Source organism: Schistocerca cancellata, chromosome 4, assembly GCF_023864275.1.
Source record: "Schistocerca cancellata isolate TAMUIC-IGC-003103 chromosome 4, iqSchCanc2.1, whole genome shotgun sequence".
NCBI classification, from domain to species: domain Eukaryota; kingdom Metazoa; phylum Arthropoda; class Insecta; order Orthoptera; family Acrididae; genus Schistocerca; species Schistocerca cancellata.
This window is the reverse complement of record NC_064629.1, coordinates 34,501,008-34,525,360: the sequence shown is the minus strand read 5'-3', so window position 1 is coordinate 34,525,360 and position 24,353 is coordinate 34,501,008. Positions and strand designations below refer to the sequence as shown.

General features: G+C 43.0%; 1 pseudogene; it reads left to right on the top strand.

The window, feature by feature from the left end:
- The first annotated feature begins 23,873 nt into the window (after window positions 1-23,873).
- Window positions 23,874-23,991, top strand: LOC126185820 (5S ribosomal RNA; annotated as a pseudogene).
- The last annotated feature ends 362 nt before the right edge of the window (window positions 23,992-24,353 follow it).

Here is a 24,353-nt window from a genome sequence, read left to right as displayed (position 1 = left end):
AGGAGATTACGATGTATATCCTGCGTCACGAAGAAAGGAACTTAATGAACTTAGAGGGGATGAGGAGGAGATACAGAGGGCGAGATAGACATACGGGTAGGGGGGGGGGGGGAGAATATTGACAGATGGAGAAGGAGCAGATAGACAGATAAGGAGTAAAAGATGGCCAGAGAGTGGGGAAGGAGGAGATGACTAATAGATGACTGGAGTAAATACATGCCCGGGCAACGCCGGGTACTCAGCTAGTTGTTACATATATTTGTCAGGAGACAAAAGCAACCTACAGTACATTTTAACGCAACAACTGAGGCTTATCGGTTATGAGAGTAAAAGAGCAATAATAATAAAAATTAATAACAATAATTCATAGTTATTAGCAGTTATACTCAGCGCCAAAGAAATTGGTCTAGGCATGCGTATTCAAATACAGAGATATGTAAACAGGCAGAATATGGCACAGTGGTCGGCAACGACCATATAACGCAAACAGTGTCGGGCGCAGTTGTTAGATCTGTTACTGCTGCTACAATGGCAGGTTATCATAATTTAAGTGAGTTTGCACGTGGTCTTATATTCGGCGCACGAGCGATGGGACACAGCACCTCCGAGGTAGTGATGAAGCGGGGACACTCCCGTACGACCATTTCACGAGTGTACCGTCAATATCAGGAATTCGATAAAACATCAAATCTCCGAAATCGCTGCGGCTGGAAAAAGATCCTGCAAGAACGGGACCAACGACGACTGAAGAGAATCGTTCAACGTCACAGATGTGCAACCCTTTCGCAAATTGTTGCAGATTTCAATGCCGGGCCATAAACAAGTGTCAGAGTGCGAGCCATTCAACGAAACATCATCGATGTAGGCTTTCGGAGCCGAAGGCCCACTCTTGTACCCTTGATGACTACACGAAACAAGATTTACGCCTCGTTTGGGCCTGTCAACACCGACATTGGACTGTTGATTATTGGAAACATGTTGCCTGGTTAGACGAGTCTCGTTTCAAATTGTATCGGGCGGATGGACGTGTACTGATATGGAGATAACCTCATGAATCCATGAACCCTGTATGTCAGCAGGGGACGGTTCAAGCTGGTGGAGGCTCTGTAATGGTGCGGGACGTGTGCAGTTGGACCGATATAGGACGCCTGATACGTCTAGATACGACTCTGACAGGTGACACTTGCGTAAGCATCCTGTCTGGTCAACTGCGTCCATTCATGTCAATTGTGCATTCCGACGGACTTGGGAAATTTCAGCAGGACAATGTGACATCCCACACGTCCAGAAATGCAACAGAGTGACTCCAGTAACACTCCTCTGAGTTTAAACACTTCTGCTGGACACCAAACTCCTGAGACGCGAACATTATTGAGTGTATCTGGGATGCCTGTTACAGACTTTTGGACAGCCCTGCAAGATTCATGGTGTCAGTTCCCTCCAGCACTATTTCAGACATTAGTTGAGTCCCTGCCACGTCATGGTGGGGCACTTCCGCGTGCTCGCGGAGGCCCTACATGATATTAGGCAAAGTGTACCAGTTTATTTAGCCCTTCAGTGTATAATACAGCCTCTTGGTTAAAAGGCGCCATTTTAAAAAAGCAAACATACAATTTCTGATGGTTGTCATGTATAATATTAGTTTTACAATGTCTGGTGCATCTGTCCGAAACAGATAGTTGTGTCATAATCATATTCAAAGTAATTGCTCGCTCAAAAAAAGAAATCGTACTAGTACAAGTTCCTGGCAGCCAATAGTAGTGTTTGGTGACACACCTCTGAATGACTAAACCAAAACCTACTAAATAATAGGTCTTTTCGAAACATGTAATGGAATAACGGGAAGTAGGAGTTCATCATCCCGTCAAAGTCTGCACAGTCATTTCAGCAGGACGGATTGACAATAATATAGAAGGAAACCGCTGGTGATCTTGTTTAAGAAGCATTTCCGATATTTGTCTGAAGTTATTTAGGACAAGCACTGAAAAAGATACGCCGGATGATCACTCAAGAATTTGAATGCTGTTCGTCCCGAATGGAAATGTATTGTCTTACTCACTGATTTATCTCGCTCGGTACTCGTAACAGTCAGTATTCTGCGGTACGGATGTAAATGGAATCAACGGAAAAATTATTAGTGACAACTAAACTCACTCAAAAAGTAGCCTGAGTAGATTGTGCTTGCAGTCTTGTAGCGAAAGATGGGGTGTCGCAGATACCACGCCTCGGTTGATTTCTGAGAGGCTCTTCACACGATTAAGCAGGAATTTTTATGGAAATATGTGGCATTTTTTGGCCAGCAAGACGTAATAGTGTAATGACATTCTGTTCCCGGAAAATAATCGCCAGTTTATGCTCTCCGTCGCCGAGGTCGCTAAATCATATTTTCACTCTGGCATTCGACTCGACCAGGAAGTAGAAAGTACCATTGTTTCAAAATGGTTCAAATGGCTCTGAGCACTATGGGACTTAACTACTGAGGTCATCAGTCCCGTAGAACTTAGAATTACTTAAACCTAACTAACCTAAGGACATCACATACATCCATGCCCGAGGCAGGATTCGAACCTGCGACCGTAGCGGTCATGCGGTTCCAAACAGAAGCGCTTAGAACCGCACGGCCACACCGGCCGGCACCTTTGTTTCTACTTCATTTTCGGGTGATTATTTTTTAATGGCAGTTGGCATATAGCCATTACGTCAGTTGTCAATTCTCAAAAAAACTTAAGGTACACATCCCTCATTAGCGCTACCTATACTTTTTTGAAGTTAATTATGCAGCACGATTCTGAATTACATGTTCAGGCACAGCACAAAATGGAATAGTAAATTTTATACGAACTACGTTGTACAGTAACTCGTTATGGTACCAGTCATGCTTGACAACTGGCTCTTCAAATAGTTGTAAATGATAATCCGTACGAACAGAAAGCGCAATCCTGCGAGTAATATTTGTTGCAAAGGAGATGGAAATTTATGAATATTTATTGATAAAGGCAGGTCCTAGATGTCAGGCAATAGTGACGCACACATCTGCACATTAGACCACTCTAGCGTAACAGAGTGGCATTGCACTTTTGTCGTGCAACGTGGTAAAGGGAAGAAAATATGCGCATGGCTTTACTGTGCGAGAAATCCCCTCTGGGATTGTGCAGCCACCTGGTACAAGTCTTTATTTTACGTCACTTCGGCGACCTGGGCATTGATGATGATAATGATATGATGATGACAAAAACACACGCACCCAGTCCCGTGCGGATAAAATCCCTGTCTGGCCGAGAATCGAACCCAGAGCCCCGTGACTGAGGGTCAGCAACGCTAACACAAGACTGCGACCTACTGACAGCTACATGGAAACATACTCTGACGCAGTAATGACTGATACTCATCCCGTGTGGATGACAGCTTGAAGTAATTAACAGCACACCACCTGTATGATGAGGTGTTTATAAACATAGCGCACTTCAGTGCGGTAGCGCTCGACTGGGGGTTAAGCCGGATCGAGTCCCGGCGCTGCCAGTATTTGCCGACCAGAGGATTTCACCCTCTCCTTTCGCTAATTATCATTATACTACACAAACATAACATCACCCTTTATACGGATCCATTATAGCCACCGAGACTCCACAGATACACATACGACGTAACTTTCACATATAAGCAAGGAAAGAGGCCAGTGTGCTCGGAGGTAGAACAAACTTTCCGGCAGACGGGTGAACCAACTCCGTGGAATACCGCAGCCAATAGTGCGATGCAGCATTTACATTTACGTCGGATTATCACATTTGTAACCAAAGGTTGGGCGAAACTAGTATGGTCAAAGCGTGAAACGTAATGTGGGAGCACAGAGGTTTGACGCGGAAGTGTTGGAACGTACCGGTGATCGTTCTTCAAGTAGCACACGTGGAATAGCTCTCATAACGCATTCGAACAAGCGAAGTGTTTTAAAAGTTTGGTAAGTCTGACTGCTATTCTTGTATTATTATGAAACAGTTTTTTTTTTTTTTTTTTTTTTTTTTTTTTTTTTTTTTTTTTTTTTTTTTTTTTTTTTGCAATTGTCTTTCTGGACGTGCCCATGCAGCCATCTGAATAGTGGAATGTCAGTTATGACGACATGAACGTGAGCACAACACAACACAACACCCAGAACCTGTACGGAGAAAATCTCCTTCCCAGCCGGAAATCCAAATCGAGTCCCTTCGATTAACAATCCGTCGCGCTGACCGTGCAGCTACCGAGGCAGGCATTTTGAAGCAGTTCAGATCTTCCAAGCATTCGATTCTTAGAGAAGAGTCGATATCGCTCCATCGTTTTCGCATCGCAGTGCAGGCCTCTCTAACGTATCTCGCTTCACTGTGTTGATTGACATGGGTGCTTTCGCCAATGATGGCATGGTCAACTTCGGAATAGTCACATTCGAGGTGAGGCCAACACGATTCTGTCACCCTAATCTGGCACAACCTGCAATTTATATACATACTGGAAACATGGCCCCTCTTCACGGACAAAGATAATACTATGATATTGTCTTATTTAGTAAACGAACATTCACCTGGGTTGTTGACAAATGAAACATAAGCTATTACATTGCCTTGAGGCGTATCAGCAGGAAAAACGCCGCCTGTGAAATACCCGTCGCTGTTGCGTTCTTCACCACACAGCTGTCGGCTATCGGATCACCCACTCAAACAATGCAAAGCATTGACCTGCTCCATATTCCAAAGGGCCATTAAGCTCTCAGTTGATCTGACAGTCCTTGTGCTGTGATTGCATTCTGCTCTGTTTTACCTTAATCTACATATAGAACAATACAGCATTTGTGGCCAACACTCCATACTAGGAAAAGAATGAATTATTTTATAATACATTATATTAATATTTTCAAAGTTATTTAGTAATCTCAACAAGTACTGATTATTATTACCTATGATTTTCTCTGTTGTTTTGACATGACCGGATGCCATTATTTGAAAGTTCTGGCTTTACAAATCCAACCAGTAAGCACAGTCCTCCTAAAAACACATATTTCAGAAAATATTTTCAGTTGCTTTCTTAGTAGTTTCATCAATGCTTCTTTTCCATCACAACCTGTTGTTGCAATTATTTTATCAATAATTACATCAATAATATTTTTTGGACACAATAGAGTTACACACTTAACGTCAGTATTTTGATTTACAATGTCACAAACAGTATTATTTTTCTCACAATTTGGTTTCTTTACTGTGTGTCATCTGCATTTATTATTCTGCTGCCACTTTATTTAGTTTACTGATTATAATTTCATGCTGTTACCATTTCCATCTGTACAATAATTAAGTTCATCCTCCATTACTTCAGCATTAGCAATACTCTGTTTCCATTTTTAAGCAAATCTCTCCACTTATTTCATCTCTGTTTCTCTTTTAAATAACTGTATTCCCAAACTCTCTTCATATGACCTTTACATATAATTTTACTAAGTAATGCTGAGCCTCCTTGTTCCCCATTTTATTGTCTTACTCATGTTCTTTATCTCCAAAACATTTGACCAACTGACCAAGTCACACAGTAGTTGCATTATTAGTTTGTTCAGCTTTATTATTAATTTTTTCTGTCTTTCTACCCAAATTCGCATAACTCTGTTTATTACTTTGTTCAGTCTTCCTTCCTTTTTATTCAGTTCCATTATTCAAACCCTCAGACATCTGCCTCAATGAAAGTAATGTTAATCTGAATTATGCTTATGCTTATGCACAATTCTTTTCATTGCCTGCTGCCTCTGTCTTACTTAAGTCACTATTCAGATTCTGTTTCCCAGTCAATTTAGCTGTGATATCATCATCATTCTCCGAAATTCACCAGCTTCAAAAATCTTATAACGCACTGTACCATGCAGCCAGATTAACAGTATGTGTTGAAAATGGTTTCCATGTACCACAATGCATGCGTGTACGCGGTGTAGAATCTTCTGTCTCACACGCTTACATCGGCCAGGTTCATCCGAACAGTGTCAGAGACAGCATGAATACGCTGCTCCAGTGCCTCCACATCTGGAATGGGCTCTGCATACACAGTACCTTTGGGATGGCCCCACAGTCAGAAATCGAACGGGTTGAGATCCGTGAACGAGCAGGCCGTGCAACTGGACCCCCTCGTCCAATCCATCGACCACGGAAGACACGATTGAGATGCCCCCGGACGTTAACGGCGAAATGGGCAGGAGCTCCATCATGTAGCAGCCACATAACCTTTCGAAACATCAGTGGCGCTTCATCCAGCAGGTGAGGCAAAGTCACACGCAAGAAATGCCGATAGTTCCGGCCTATTAGGCGACGCAGAAGGAAGACTGCTCCCAAAATACGGTCGCCAATTATCCCGGCCCACACATTCCGGCTGCACCGATGCTGATGATCCGCTGTCATTATACGATGGGGGTTCTGCATACTATACCACAGATGTCTGTTATGAAAGCTGTAAAGGTGACCTCATCCGTGAATAAGATGGATGAGAGAAATCCCGGAAACGTGGTTGCTTCGTGAAGAAACCAGTTACAAAACCGCTCCCGACGTGGAAAGTCTGTCGCTAGAAAGGCCTGCACACTCTGTGAGTGATAAGAGTAACAATCGTCATGGAGAATATTCCACACGGTCATCTGGCTTAACCTCTAATGGCGGGCCAACTACGTGGTACAGACACGGCGGTCGCCTTCCACAGTGTTAATCACATTTTCCTCCAGGTCTGGTGTCCGAACATTTCGGATTCATCCTTCATGATTTCCTGCTTCCTGAAACGACCCTGTCTCAGACAAACGGCTAATGAGCGCTGTGGTTGATGTCGGCGGGGATAGGTCTCCTGATGCAACCTTACCGCCCGTTCCCTTTTGCCTTTCCGTAAGTAAACTCAATATCGGTAAGCTCTCGATTCGAATACAGAACCATTGTGTAAACCCTGTATCACATCCACTACAAGGTGAGTCAGCAAGAGAAGTGAATCGGACACAACATTAATAATGACTGTGGCAGGAGAGGACGCTAGAGCATGACTTATGGGGAACAGTAACACACTCTAGGTGGAAGCTATGCATACTGTAACTGTGGCTGCCTGGTACAGCGCTTAGTGGACCGCAGTCTCTGTAACAAAGTATGATTGAATAAATGATCTCTAGCATGGAAACCCAGCATTTCCGGGCATAAGTTTATTAGACCTTTTCTGTACCGTATACTCCCATCGATCAGTCCCTAGAGTTTGTACACAGTGGAAAAAATCACCCTGTATATAGTTACGTCTTAAATGTTGCTTGTAGTGTTGACGGAAGGCGTCGATTTCTTTCATCTTGCAAACAAAATTATTTTTAAAGTGAAATTTTACATACTCATTCGATGGAAAAGTCTCAAATTAGTCTATTGCCGTATTCGTTTTCGTAATAACTATTAACGGGAAAAGTAAAACACGAAGAGTAACCAGAACCCCTGCAGCGAATGAGCAGCACTGCTGCATGGCGACAGGGGTATTCGATATTCATTGTGTTTTACTGTTCCTGTTATAGTCCAGTGAAACTGTCAGAAAAAACGCCTGTACCTTGCAAAAGGTGGGGTAGAAGATTTTATTTTTTTAACTCGTTCATATTGTTGGAAAGGTTAGAAAACCAAGTTTTGCCAACAAAATTTCTATTGGGAAAACTTTCGGAAGTCAAAAAACTTCGAACATTTCAGACTTTTTTCAGTTTTTTTCAAAATATCTCAGTTTCATTTGCTCCTATCGCTTTGACGTCTATTTTCTTTTTTAAACAGCACAAATTCTCTGCAAATTTGATTCTTACCAATTTTTTTCTACTCCCAGTATCTAAGGCGCTACAGCGCGTCAAAAAATACCAGTTTTTCGAATTTCGAACAAGGTGGCAAATTATCTAATTTTTGAACACTGTTATTTCAGTTTCTATTTGTGTCGTTGGCCAACAAAAACTCTAACAAATTGCCTGCATCAAACTGTAAGTTATGACCCCATGTTTCAGCAAAAATTGTAACAAAATGTCTCCAAACTGTAACAAAGTGCCACAAACTGTAAGAAAATACTCTAAACTGTAACAAAGTGCTCAAAAACTGTATTAGATTGCCCTAAACTGTAACAAATTGCACAACCCCAAAGGCAGCAAACTGCCCGAAAACTGTAACAAAATGCTGTAACAAACTACATGAAAACTGTAACGAATTTCCTTAAAACTATAATCAAAATGTCTGATAGTCGCATGATGAACAATCAAGATAACGATCCAAAGAATGCATATTTCTAAGTTTAGAATTCAAGATGGCAATCCAAGACAGTGATTCATGATGTCATTGATGACGTCAGAATCAAAGATGACAATCGAAGTCTGGGGACCTAGGGATATCAGTGCAGAGTCCAACATTGCCAGTCCAAAATAAGTCTTCCACTTTCCATAGCGCTGCTGTCATCTACCCTCTCCCCAGCCACTCGCCAGGCGAACTTGGCAGACATGCTCATTTTACCTTGATGAAAGATTGATCATCATTAAGCACCATCAGAGATACAGAAAAAACTAATCTCTGCAGTCAACTGCCAGTTTTAAACCACACCTCTCTCCCATTGTTCGTTACAGTTTTCATTGTGGATGTATGTGTGTGAATGTGTTTTCATGGTTTTAGGCATCTCCTCAGAACATAAATTAAACATAACTGTAATTCTTGAAAGTCCACGATTTAGTGACATGTTCTTAGTGTTTTCAGACTATGAAGATATCAGTTATATAACAAATCAACACAAATAACTGCACTTTTCAATGGTCAAGCAACTGCAGTGATACTGGATTGTTATTCATTATGTGTCGTTTACTATCCAACTACAATGAAAATACAAAAGAATGAGGACACCATGCACTGTATACAATTTCAGAAACCTACATTCAGAAACTTGATGTGTTCTATCTCAGCCATGCATAGTCCAGTATATGAGCGAGCATCTCAAGTGATACCCATATGTATTTGGATGTTTTGGAAATGTCTGGAATGAACTTGCCAAGATTACACATTAGAACACTTCTTAGGAAGTCTTTGCTATAGATTTCGTCTCGTGTTTTATTTCAGTGCACACCATGTACAATGAATCAACACAAGCATCATCATACAACAGCTGAAAAAGGTTGAACTGCTAAGTTTCTCCAAGATTGTATTAAATGTTAAATCTCTCTCTGATATAGCAACAATGGACTCTTAAGTGTCATGTCATGGAAAATGTGCTGAGGCACATCAACATAGCAAAAAGCTGGACTGTAAAATCCCTCTCGAAGTGTAGTCTTATGGTCTTACATTTATTATGAAGTAAATGTGTGTTTGAGAGCTCTGTACATTACGTTCTTAAGATGCATTTTGCTACAATTTCTGCTGTAATGTGGAGCATTTTGTTGCATCTTTACTTTAAGAGATTTTTTTTCAATAACTGTAAAGTCTGGCTCACTTCCTGACATTGCAACAACTGAATTATTAAGTTTCTTCTCCAGTGAAAATATGCTAAGTTACATCAACATAGCAATAACCCGAGTGAAAAATTATGGGCTCTCACATCAAGAATAGTTCTACTAGGTACGCATGTAGTCTGTGCATGGAAAACTAATCGTTTAAACTTGAGCTACGATTCTGCTATAGCCTCCTGTCCATAGGTAAATGTTTCCAATTCCTCCTTGAAATACGTCTCGTCCGTTTCTTTATCTAGATTACTAAACATGTTAATCATTCTAGCTTTCATTTATACTTTAGTAATCTTAGCTGTAGGGTTTATTAATCATGTTTGATGTTTACTGATTAAATTAAACTCAGTTTAGACAGATATATATTCATTTATTTTCACTTCTTTAAATTCGGCTTGACATAGTAGTGTACACAAATAAATATAAAAATTCACATAATTCTGTTGCAATGTCAGTTGGTGATGACGTTAATGTACTACAGAAGCTGCACACTGAAGTACAACATGCACAGAAATTCGTAGCAAAGACTTCATTTGAAGTGTTCTGACATACAAGCTTTGTAAATGCATGTCATTTGCAACAAATTCGACCATATTCTGTATGGCTGAGATTGTTGTATGTTTCCACTCTTCTTGAATAGTCCCAACACATACTGTATAGCAATTCAGTAAAACTGCAGGGGTTCAAGGGCTGAACATTGGAGCTACTTATTAACATTTTGTTCATGTATGGACCCATAGCCTCCAAAACATTTTGAAAAAAAAAATGTCCATATTAGGTTCTACAATTATATCCTACATTTGTTGTGTGATTGGCCTATTGCGACACTAATTCATTCTCAATCATCAACAAAAGAACACATTGGCATGGACAGGTATTATAGTAAATATATACGCTGTGGAAAACCATTGAACATATCCACACCTGTGTTTAAATTCAGTGGTAGCAGACTTAAAAATGGTTCAAATGGCTCTGAGCACTATGGGACTTAACTTCTGAGGTCATGAGTCCCCTAGAACTTAGAACTACTTAAACCTAACTAACCTAAGGACATCACACACTTCCATACCCGAGGCAGAATTCGAAACTGCGACCATAGCGGTCACGCGGTTCCAGACTGTAGCGCCTAGAACCGCTCGGTCACTCCAGCCTGCAGCAGACTTACTTCCCTATACGCAAAATTACACAGTTTTTCGTATGTGGTATGGTATTCAATCGAAGAGTCATTCCATAAATAATCCATCTACATTATCTTCTAAGAACGAAAACATCATCCTAGGACCATGCAACCACACCATATGATGTGTGGACCACAACACATTCACATACAGACTGAGGCTGAAATCAGCTGTTCTAATTTCTAGCAAACTTACATTCCAAGATAATACAAATTACTACCGATAATATACACCTTGCAACATTACATTCTTTGATAGCATGCCAATAAGTGCATATTAATCTTATTTTCAAAACATAATATGAAACATATGTTACGATGTCAAAACAGATTAATGAAACATACAATCAGCTCCACAAGAAAGTGTAAACCATAATTTTATATGTAATGTCTGCAGCGACATCTCTGGTAGAAGTCTCGAATCTGAACTCAATACGCTTTTGCACAGGTATAGATAAACAGTTTGAGAGTTTTATGTTTTGTTTCGTTGTTTGCAGTTTGAAATGAATGCAAAAAAATGAGTGCTGAAAAAAGTGCAATATTTATCAAAAATTCCTCCTGAGGTCTGTTAAGAAGCTATTTGGTTGAAACGAGGCAAACTGGTTGCTTCAAGAGGATAATGATCCGAAACATTGCAGCCGTTCTGTACAGTGTGGAAACAAAATAATGGAGTGTCCACGATGGATTGGCCTGCAATGCCTCCAGATGCAAATCCGATGGCAAATGTTTGGTCATATATTAAGACGAAGCTTAAAGGATAGGCAGTATATTCTTTGAAGCAGCTGTCATATAACATCAGGACGATATGGAGATCGTTCTACATCTACATAGGTACTCTGAAAATCACATTTAAGTGCCTGGCAGAGGGTTCATCGCACCACCTTCACAATTCTCTCTTATTCCAATCTCGTATAGCACGCGGAAAGATTGAACACCTATATCTTTCCGTACGAGCTCTGATTTCCCTTATTTTATCATAGTGATCGTTCCACCGGTGTCAACAAAATATTTTCGCATTCGGAGGAGAAAGCTGGTGATTGGAATTTCGTAAGAAGATTCCGTTGCAACGAAAAACGCCTTTCTTTTAATGATTTCCAGCCCAAATCCCGTATCATTTCTGTGACACTCTCTCCCCTATTTCGCGATAATACAAAACGAGCTATCTTTCTTTGAACTTTTTCGATGTACTCCGTCAGTCTTACCCGGCAAGGATCCCACGCCGCGCAGCAGTATTCTAAAAGAGGACGGACAAGCGTAGTGTAGGCAGTCTCCTTAGTACGTCTGTTACATTTTCTAAGTGTCCTGCCAATAAAACGCACCCATTGGTTTGCCTTCCCCACAACATTTTCTATGTGTTGTTTCCAATTTAAGTTGTTCGTAATTGTATTACCTAGGTATTTAGTTGAATTTACGGATTTTAGATTAGACTGATTAATCGTGTAACCGAAGTTTAACGAGTTCCTTTTAGTACCCATGTGGATGACCTCACACTTTTCGTTATTTAGGCTCAACTGCCACTTTTCGCACCATTCAGATATTTTTTCTAACTCGTTTTGCAGTTTGTTTTGATCTTCTGATGACTTTATTAGTCGATAAACGGCTTCTGCAAACAACCGAAGACGGCTGCTCACATTGTCTCCCAAATCGTTTATATAGATAAGGAACAGCAAAGGGCCTATAACACAACCTTGGGGAACGCCTGAAATCACTTCTGTTTTACTCGATGACTTTCCGTCAGCTACTACGAACTGTGACTTCTATGACACGAAATCGCAAATCCAGTCACATAACTGAGACGATATTCAATAAGCACGCAATTTTACTACGAGTCACTTGTGTGGTACAGTGTCAAAAGCCTTCTGGAAATCCAGGAATACGGAATCGATCTGAAATGCCTTGTCAATAGCACTCAATACTTCATGTGAATAGAGAGCTAGTTGTGTTTCACAGGAATGATGTTTTCTAAACCCATGTTGACTGTGTATCAATAGACCGTTTTCTTCGAGGTAATTCATGATGTTCGAACACAATATATGTTCTAAAATCCTGCTGCATATCGACGTTAACGATATGGGTCTGCAATTTAGTGGATCACTCCTACTGCTTTTCTTGAATATTGGTGTGACCTGTGCAACTTTCCAGTCTTTGGGTACGGATCTTTCTTCGAGCGAACGGTTGTATATGATTGTTAAGTATGGAGCTAATGCATCAGCATACTCCGAAAGGAACCTAATTGGTGTACAGTCTGGACCGGAAGACTTGCTTTTATTAAGTGATTTGAGCTGCTTCACTACTCCGAGGATATTTACTTCTACGTTACTCATGTTGGCAGCTGTTCTCGATTCGAATTCTGTAATATTTACTTCGTCTTCTTTTGTGAAGGCAAGGCTGCGTTTAGTAAATCTGCTTTGGCAGCACAGTCTTCGATAGTATCTGCATTGTTATCGCGCAGAGAAGGCATTGATTGTTTCTTGCGGCTAACATAATTCACATACGACCAGAATCTCTTTGGATTTTCTGCCAGGTTTCGGGACAAAGTTTCGTTGTGGAAACTGTTATAGGCATCTCGGATTGAACTCCACGCTAAGTTTGGAGCTTCTGTAAAGGATCGCCAATCTTGGGGATTTCGCGTCTGTTTAAATGTGGCACGTTTGTTTCGTTGTTTCTGCAACAGTGTTCTAGCCCGTTTTGTGTACCAAGGAGGATCAGCTTCGTCGTTTGTTGGTTTATTTGGTATAAACCTCTCAATTGCTGCCGATACTATTTCTTTGAATTTAAGCCACATCTGGTCTATACTTATATTATTAATTTGGAATGAGTGGAGATTGTCTCTCAGGAAGGCGTCAAGTGAATTTTTATCTGCTTGTTTGAATAGGTATATTTTTGGCTTATTTTTCGAGGATTTGGGGATTACAATATTCAGTCTCGCTACAACCCTGTGTTCACAGGGAGTTGTCCAGTTAGCCTGGCAACTGAATGGGCCACACTGCCAGCCTGTTCTTTGCGAGGGTCACACTTTCGCTGGAGAGAGGGCAGTTGTCTGCTCCTTTCAAACAGATACCACTCACTTTCACCAGCAGCTGTGCCACTGACAGACGTGCAGCGATTGACGTTTTTAACAGCAACAAGGCGATCTGGGAACCAATGCGCAAGTTATAACGACTGATACGTGGCCAACTGCAGCACAAGTGTCCCAGGACACTCACCAAGATGCGCGACAACCTATTAGCCAGTAGAGGACATCATTAAGAGTCGGAGTTGTGTATGCACAACTCAGGGCAGTGCTATGCACCTCAGATTTCATTTACATACACTCCTGGAAATTGAAATAAGAACACCGTGAATTCATTGTCCCAGGAAGGGGAAACTTTATTGACACATTCCTGGGGTCAGATACATCACATGATCACACTGACAGAACCACAGGCACATAGACACAGGCAACAGAGCATGCACAATGTCGGCACTAGTACAGTGTATATCCACCTTTCGTAGCAATGCAGGCTGCTATTCTCCCATGGAGACGATCGTAGAGATGCTGGATGTAGTCCTGTGGAACGGCTTGCCATGCCATTTCCACCTGGCGCCTCAGTTGGACCAGCGTTCGTGCTGGACGTGCAGACCGCGTGAGACGACGCTTCATCCAGTCCCAAACATGCTCAATGGGGGACAGATCCGGAGATCTTGCTGGCCAGAGTAGTTGACTTACACCTTCTAGAGCACGTTGGGTGGCACGGGATACATGCGGACGTGCATTGTCCTGTTGGAACAGCAAGTTCCCTTGCTGGTCTAGGAATGGTAGAACGATGGGTTCGATGACGGTTTGGATGTACCGTGCACTATTCAGTGTCCCCTCGACGATCACCAGTGGTGTACGGCCAGTGTAGGAGATCGCTCCCCACACCATGATGCCGGGTGTTGGCCCTGTGTGCCTCGGTCGTATGCAGTCCTGATTGTGGCGCTCACCTGCACGGCGCCAAACACGCATACGACCATCATTGGCACCAAGGCAGAAGCGACTCTCATCGCTGAAGACAACACGTCTCCATTCGTCCCTCCATTCACGCCTGTCGCGACACCACTGGAAGCGGGCTGCACGATGTTGGGGCGTGAGCGGAAGACGGCCTAACGGTGTGCGGGACCGTAGCCCAGCTTCATGGAGACGGTTGCGAATGGTCCTCGCCGATACCCCAGGAGCATCAGTGTCCCTAATTTGCTGGGAAGTGGCGGTGCGGTCCCCTACGGCACTGCGTAGGATCCTACGGTCTTGGCGTGCATCCGTGCGTCGCTGCGGTCCGGTCCCAGGTCGACGGGCACGTGCACCTTCCGCCGACCACTGGCGACAACATCGATGTACTGTGGAGACCTCACGCCCCACGTGTTGAGCAATTCGGCGGTACGTCCACCCGGCCTCCCGCATGCCCACTATACGCCCTCGCTCAAAGTCCGTCAACTGCACATACGGTTCACGTCCACGCTGTCGCGGCATGCTACCAGTGTTAAAGACTGCGATGGAGCTCCGTATGCCACGGCAAACTGGCTGACACTGTCGGCGGCGGTGCACAAATGCTGCGCAGCTAGCGCCATTCGACGGCCAACACCGCGGTTCCTGGTGTGTCCGCTGTGCCGTGCGTGTGATCATTGCTTGTACAGCCCTCTCGCAGTGTCCGGAGCAAGTATGGTGGGTCTGACACACCGGTGTCAATGTGTTCTTTTTTCCATTTCCAGGAGTGTAAAATCAAGAATGGTACATATGAGAATTTGTGAGCTATAGGCAAGACTGAAGTGATGCGTACCATGTGACAAGATGAGGCAGGCAGTACATGCATTCTGGTACAAGTATGAATATTAAGGACCATCCAGTCTGCTGTTAGTGGACAACACTTAACTGATGATGAGGGAAAGACAAGTTCCTGGTGTCTGTCTTGGTCATTATTAAAAGAAAAAGATGGTCACTGGCATGTCACATGTGCCTGTCGACATACACTCAATTCCGACAAACTGCTGTCACTTGCTGGGTGGCAGATGAGTCATGCTGGGTCATCGAGATGATTTGATGTACAGCTCAAGAGGCGAAACTGATCGCTGTCATCATGGATCAACGATGTAACTACGCTGAGAGGCAGCCACAAAACCCTCCCAAGTGATCCTCCAAGCCGCCAAGAACGAACGATGACACGTCCTCGTCGGCTAGAGTAAAGGAATAGTAAAGTTTGAAAGATCAGTTTAAGACGATTTAGGTTTCGCGTGAACATGAGCATCTTTTGCTTACAGAGTCTGTGCCTCTGTCTCTTCATGTTGGCTCATATATATATTATGTTTTAGCTTTTGTACTCTGTGAAAAGTGTGTTTCCATCATTATTTTTTGTTAAATAGCACTATTTGGCGATTCTTAAGGTGGCCTATAAATAGGCCTTGCAAGGGTAGCGACTTTTGAATTAATTTAGATGAGTCTTTTCCTTCTATATTTGTTGTTAACTATGTAATATACAATATATTAACATTATTTCTTTTCTGTATTATTTATTCAAGCTTTTACATAAGTTGCTACTCTATCTTTTTCGTAGGCACAGTTAATTTTCAATGCGTATAAGGTCCAATTTGTGACACTGAGAACATGTGCTTGTTTGATACTTTTTGTCCTCACACTGTGACCTTTAACGAATTATTAATTCAGTTTCTGCTGTATACGCTTTTAATTTTCATTGGTCTTTATGTTATTACCTATTTAATTGCCTTTTTGGGCTTTACATTTTTTTATTGTGATTGTATGCAATGTATGAGGGGTGGCCAATAAGTAATGCAACCCATTTTTTCTGATAGCAAGTTGGTTTTATTCTGGAGTCCAATACACCATGTATTGGAGCCAACGTATTGCTGCATTAGCCTGCTTCATGTGGAGTGCATCCTTCATTGGGCCAACTACATGGAAGTTGGAAAGTGCGAGATTCGGGCTATAGGGAGGATGAGGAAGAACAGTCCAATGCAGTTTTGTGAGCAGACTTGTGTGATCCCTTGTATTGTCATGGGGAACGAGCAGTTCGTTTGTATTTTTATAATAACGAACTCAGTGAAGTAGTTTCTTCAGTTTCCTGGGGGTAGCACAATACACTTAAGTTGCTAGTTGCACCATGAGGGAGGACATCAATCAAAATAACCCCTTCAGAGCCCCAGAAGACCGTCGCCATAACTTTACCAACTGAGGGTGCGGCTCTGAACTTTTTCTTTGGAGGAGAGATGGTGTGGTGCCACTCCATGGATTGCTGTTTTGTACCCATTTAGAAATGATGAACCATGTTTTATCACCTGTGACGAAGTTCGACAAAAAATGGCCACGATTAGCCTCGTAACGCTCAAGTAAGTCAGCACGGATGGTCCGTAGCTGCTTTTTATGGTCTTCTGTTAGGCGGCGAGGGACCAGCGGGCACACACGTTCAGTACCCCAACTGGTGGACAAGTGTGTCAGCATTACTAACAGAGACATCCAAGGTGTTTGACTGTGATCCGTCCATCACCTCCAATGAGAGCGTCCACACGTTCTAACACTGCACGAGTCACAGCTGTGTGCAGTCGGCCAGCATGCGCAGATTGGACAGCTTTGTGCGTCCTTGCGATGACGACACACGCATCGCCCATCGACTCACCGTCTTTGTACACCGCCAGGTTTCCGTAGATATTCTGCAAGCGGCCAAGAATTTCTGTGATGGTCTGGTTTTACGCCAAAAGAAACTCAACGACATCTCTCTGCTTGGAACGCACCTCCGTTACGGATGTCATTTTCAAAGCTACATAAAGCGCAGCCTCCTATCGGAACTTCATGAAACTATAGGGCTGAATCGAGAGTATTCCACGATATCCCTCCACAAGTTACACATTTTTTCAACCGAAATTGCTCGATAAAAAAATGTGTTGCAGTTCTTACTGAACACCCTCATGGTTTTCTTTTTCTAGTAATATCTTGTGGTTTACTTTTGTTTTTACTGCGCCATTCCTGGGCCAATTCAATAATCTAGTTGAACAAGACTTTAAAAGGGATCGGGAATGGCAGGGCCTCCCCTTTCACCACATAACGTGGATTTTACTCACAACTGCCCTATCAGTGTGACTTTCCCTTATCTAGAAGGGAGGACTGCGGTTGAATTTCACACAGATCACCACATACGAGGTGCATTCAAGTTCTAAGGCCTCCGATTTTTTTGTAATTAACTACTCACCCGAAATCGATGAAACTGGCGTTACTTCTCGACGTAATCGCCCTGCAGACGTACACATTTTTCACAACGCTGACGTCATGATTCCATGGCAGCGGCGAAGGCTTCTTTAGGAGTCTGTTTTGACCACTGGAAAATCGATGAGGCAATAGCAACACGGCTGGTGAATGTGCGGCCACGGAGAGTGCCTTTCATTGTTGGAAAAAGCCAAAAGTCACTAGGAGCCAGGTCAGGTGAGTAGGGAGCATGAGGAATCACTTCAAAGTTGTTATCACGAAGAAACTGCTGCGTAACGTTAGCTCGATGTGCGGGTGCGTTGTCTCGGTGAAACAGCACACGCGCAGCCCTTCCCGGACGTTTTTTTTTGCAGTGCAGGAAGGAATTTGTTCTTCAAAACATTTTCGTAGGATGCACCTGTTACCGTAGTGCCCTTTGGAATGCAATGGGTAAGGATTACGCCCTCGCTGTCCCAGAACATGGACACCATCATTTTTTCAGCATTGGCGGTTACCCGAAATTTTTTTGGTGGCTATGAATCTGTGTGCTTCCATTGAGCTGACTGGCGCTTTGTTTCTGGATTGAAAAATGGCATCCACGTCTCATCCATTGTCACAACCGACGAAAAGAAAGTCCCATTCATGCTGTCGTTGCGCGTCAACATTGCTCGGCAACATGCCACACGGGCAGCCCTGTGGTCGTCCGTCAGCATTCGTGGCGCCCACCTGGATGACACTTTTCGCATTTTCAGGTCGTCATGCAGGATTGTGTGCACAGAACTCACAGAAATGACCGGCCGCGGTGGTCTCGCGGTTCTAGGCGCTCAGTCCGGAACCGCGCGACTGCTACGGCCGCAGGTTCGAATCCTGCCTCGGGCATGGATATGTGTGATGTCCTTAGGTTAGTTAGGTTTAAGTAGTTCTAAGTTCTAGGGGACTGATGACCACAGCAGTTAAGTCCCATTGTGCTCAGAGCCATTTGAACCTCACAGAAATGCCAACTCTGGAGGCGATCTGTTCAACAGTCATTCGGCAATCGCCCAAAACAATTCTCACCAATTTCTCGATCATGTCGTCAGACCAGCTTGTGTGAGCCCGAGGTTGTTTTGGTTTGTTGTCACACGATGTTCTGCCTTCATTAAACTGTCGCATCCACGAACGCACTTTCGACACATCCATAACTCCATCACCACATGTCTCCTTCAACTGTCGATGAATTTCAATTGGTTTCACACCACGCAAATTCAGAAAACAAATGATTGCACGCTGTTCAAGTAAGGAAAACGTCGCCATTTTAAGTATTTAAAACAGTTCTCATTCTCGCCGCTGGCGGTAAAATTCCATCTGCCGTATGGTGCTGCCATCTCTGGGACATATTGACAATGAACATGGCCTCATTTTAAAACAATGTTTCTATCTCTTTCCAGTCTGGAGAAAAAAAAATCGGAGGCCTTGGAACTTGAATGCGCCTCGTATAAGAGTCATCGGCCCATCAGAGGGGATTAGACCATGGTGCAAGGATCATCTATCTGACTGCATAAAAAATATTCACTACGATCAAAGAAAAACTACTCATTGGATTTATAATTAATTTTATCATTTTAAGAGGAGCATTTTCAGTGGGGGACCTTGCAATGCCAGCATTTCCTTGATATCTCTATAAATGGGGTTAACACTTTTCATTGAAAGTCGGATTAAAAGCACATCAATTTATTATAAATCGAAATTACACTTGTACAAACGAAGTACGAGCACCTTGATTTACGAATACGAATAACAAGAAACGCGGGCCATGCTACTTATGGTTCAATTTAGATATCGTGTGCAGAACTACTCGCCACGTGTTCACACGTGGGCGACAAGGAAGGGAAAAACCTAACACACAAAAGGCCGTTATGAAATGTTCGCCCGCATCTCGTGATCGTGCGGTAGCGTTCTCGCTTCCGACGCCCGGGTTCCCGGGTTCGATTACCGGCGGGGTCAGGGATTTTCTCTGCCTCGTGATGGCTGGGTGTTGTGTGATGTCCTTAGGTTAGTTAGGTTTAAGTAGTTCTAAGTTCTAGGGGCTGATGACCATAGATGTTAAGTCCCATAGTGCTCAGAGCCATTTGAACCAAATGTTCACTAATATCATGGAGTATTGGAGAAGGAAAGACATTCGCTGAAGGCGAAGTGGTTAAAAGGCGGTTTGAATTATACCGAACGTGGTGACTGAGAGTCCCACGTATGATTTGCATACTGCAACCGACCAAGCTCTGACGCCAAATCCAAAAACAAAATAGAAAAATGAGGAAAAAATAAAAGCAATGAGGCTCAAATCCTCCCGAAATTAAAGATCACGTAACACTTTAATATGTATTCGCAACTCAATCCACTTCTGAATCTAGCAACAGCACGCATGCTTACCAGCTTGCAACTGTCTTCTTCTGGATCTCGCCACCGACTCCTCACGACTCCTAACCGTCCACCGGCCGTTGTTCCAGCGGACCCGGGGCTTGTGGGGGTGGGAATTGGCGCATTTTCCGCCGGACAATCAGGGGGCACGGATCTGTCGCCGAACTAGCTGCCATTCTAGCAGACATTCTTGACTTGGCTGGGTGACTCGTGCTTGGATAGAATTTAGTCAGGGAGTTGTCAGAGAGGCCTCTTTCCAGAGCCAAACGTGCAGGAGAAACTGGGTTTTAAGTTGGTACTACTGCTTAGAAGAATAAGAAGGACTACATTGGCTTCTCCAAGTCATTCAAACTACCGGCCAATGCTTCCAAGCTCAAAGGTTAGCGCGGTAAAAGGAAAGCCAACATGGCTAGCTGATGGGGACTACTGAATATGAAAATAAAATAAAAGTACCTTACTTCAATCCTCTCTCCAGTTTCATTATGCTCTCTACTGAAAAAAAATCAGCAGAATAGCAGGCATGCTATTGCCGTATTAGTAATGATAATAATATGACTGCAATATCGTAAATCGTAAATAAGTGAAAGAAGTGCAAGGTAGATGCACGTCTTTCAACTTTGTACAAAGATTTTAAACCTATTTTGATGTGTGTTCTCCTGCTGAAAACCTTATTCCCAGTCTCTTCCTCAAAACCATATCTGTTACCTGTGCCACTATCTACATACGAAAACATCATCCCATTCCATATGACTTCCTCACCCACATAGACCATACCTTTTCAATCTATATTATTGCCACTGACTTATCATCCACAGCCAACTCAACATTACTCATCGCCTAGCTTCCCCCCTGCTCACTGTTCCTTGTATTCTGTACCACCACATTCCCCAAACACTACATCTCTACATCCTCCTCATCCCAATAAAACTTTAATCACCTTCCTTTACCCGACCATAAAATCCGCCCAGATATATACCCGTTCTACCAGATCTAGGAGATCCCTACCATCCACCCCTTGTCAGGGCTCCCTTCCCCTTCAGTCCTCTCCACCCACTTTGTAAGTCTTGGTTCGGAAGCGCATTCCTCTCCACTCTTCCCCAATCCCGCCTCCAAACATCGACCCACACAAACCCCCTCCTATACACTACCTTTAAATGGTATGTTCCTGTTATACCATTTTCTCTGCCAGTCTGCATCCAACTATCTTCAGCCACCTAATTATCTCTTTTAACCAGTTACACATTGGCCTTTATTTTATCCAACTGTCTGTCTGTTTTTATATCTTCGTACGCGGCACTCATTTTCCATTCATCTGTATATATTTTAATTAATCACCGAATCAACCTTTTATATTTTAACTTACACAATTGACGATCTGTCTTTTTTTGTACAAACGTTTCTTTTGTCAGTAGTCATGTTCATCTTCAATGTTACGTTTTTTAAAATTTACATAACAGCAAACTGTATCCACTGGCAGCCCACCCTCTGCCCATATGGAGCGGGGGGGATGAAATAACAACAAAGAATAAGAATCTGTGCATTAATACGTTTACTCATATAACTCATATATAGTTGTCATACAGGATGATTCAAAAAGAAAGATCAATTCCAGTTGTTTACTGCAGACGAACTGTGAAAGGTTGAAACACATTGCGCATGTCACTGGATAAAGGAAGCTTGAGAGTTTTATGTTCTCATAGACACTATGCCATACACTCTACTTGAGCACGATGCATTGTTCGAGAAACATCGAAACAGTTATCCGTTTCATTCTGTACAAAAATCAACAAGTCACTGACTACTGAATCGACAGCATCAACAATACGATTTGAAGCGCAGTTGCTACAGGTGGGACAAAGGCTCTGTCTTTTATGTACCTCCATAGAAAAAATCGCATAGTTTGAGGTCTGGTGACCTGGGATGCCAAAAACAATGAACAAGATTTTGTTGTCCACCTCTTCCAATCCGTCATTGTGGGATGGTGTTGTTAAGACAACGCCGCATCTCAAGGTGAAACTGAGGTCGGTCGGCGTCATGCGTAGAAATCAAATCATTTGAATCTTCGTGAAATTGAGGAAGCAACCAATTTTTTTAACATTTCCAAGAATGAAATTGCCGACACGTTTCCTCCTCACAAAGGGAAGGTCCATAACTTGGTGAACAGAAACGAAAAAAAACACATTCAGTTTCTGTGAGTCTCTTTCATGTTCGACAACAATGGCAGATTTTTGTGACCCCAAAATTCTTACATTACGGCGTTTACTTTGCCCGACAGATGAAAAGTCTGTTCGTCCTAAAGGAGGAGTAATTTTGAAAAACCTCTGCCACATCCTAGAGAAGTGAAATGCCAAATTCGTACCCCCTTTTAAGCTCGTTGGAAGACAATTGCTGCAGTAACTACAACTTGTAAGGCTTCTTACTGGGGGCGTCGTTTTAGAACACACCACATCGTTGTTGAAGTTCCTGGCCTGCCTGTCTTATGGATCTCTTACGGTTTCGTGTAAATGAATGTCGGATACGCTAGAGATTTTCATCATACGCGCGTGGCCGAACAGTTCTCTTCCCTCTACATTGTAACCAACTTCCAAGAATTTTGCATGACAGTCATTAAGTTGCCTTGTTGTTACAAGCAAACAACAGTGTGAAAACTCTGTACCTTCATCTATCTAGTGGTATGCGGAATGCGTTTCTGTCTTGTATAGGTTTTTGTAATAGAGTTCAAAGAAACAGTCACTGCTCACCTTGTGCTACGTGATTGTAGGAGGTTGTGACCCTTTTTCCTGTATTGATCACATCGAGGAGATCGCTGACGGTGAAAGTATATGTAAAGTATTTCTAACTTTGAGAGAGATCTGTCAGATCCATGTCACATCCTTTTACTTTTTTAAACGGTTAACTGGCTTTTACAGCATGCTAAGTGTTTGCGAATATAACCAACTCTTGTAAATAAATGAGTCATTGCGCTCTTTAGGTTTGCATGTTTGCTAAATGGTAAGCTGGATCCACACTACTGACCCCTTTCCTAACCGAACCAATATGCAGATCAAATCTGACAATAGATGACGGAAAGGTAGATTAATAAAAGGAACATGAGAAGATGTTGGTGTGTGCTACTACTTGCACTCTGACCGAAACATCCGTCTGCTGTGATTAAAAGTCGGATCAGGTTGCTTTCCATGAGTAATTTCAGTGTTAGCCTAAACAGGGCATTAGCAACTGCAGTCATCCTCGTAATTAGCTACTTGTAATAGAATCTAGATAGACAATTTAATGCTCCTCGTAATAGGTCAATGAACAAGCAAGTGAGATTTTATTGAAATAATGGTTTTTCGTTTGTATGAGCTAATGCTCGGATGGCCGAGCTTCACACATGAGTCATATGCTCCTTAGGGCAAGGTAGTCATCTTCGAATCCCTCAGACAGTGCAAAACCTTTACATGACGTATTCAGACGATACTGTCTCGACAGGTAATTTTTCAAACACTTCAGGTATCCGTCACGCCAGGATTCTACTAGAAAGTACTGTGACGGACAACCTTGCGATTAACGGTGAAGTTACGCCTCTTGCCGACGCCGTGGCACCAGTCCTGCAAAGGCAGCTCATAAATTTATGATCGCCTATGCCTCCAAGTGCCAACGGCCTTTCCGCAGTGGTAACACCGGTTCCCGTCAGATCACCGAAGTTAAGCGCTGTCGGGCTTGGCTAGCACTTGGATGGGTAACCGTCTGGTCTGCCGAGTGTTAATGGCAAGCAAGTTGCACTCAGCCATTGTGAGACAAATTGAGGAGCTACTCGATTGAGAAGTAGCGGCTCCGGTTGCGAAAACTGACAACAGCCGGGAGAGCAGTGTGCTGACTACATGCCCCTCCATTATGCCTGTATTCTGAGGATGAGACGGCGCGGTCGGTCAGTGCCATTGGACCTTCCGAGGCTTCTTCGGACGGAGTTATGCATCTAAATGACATGCTGGCATCAGTCAAAATTGACAGCCTACTGATTATGTGGGAAGTTACATCCCTGGCAGACATACCGACGCCAAAGTTGTTTTCCGGAACTGTGGGAAGAGTTAAGGCACTCTCGAAAATAAGTCAAATGGTAGGGAGAGAAACGA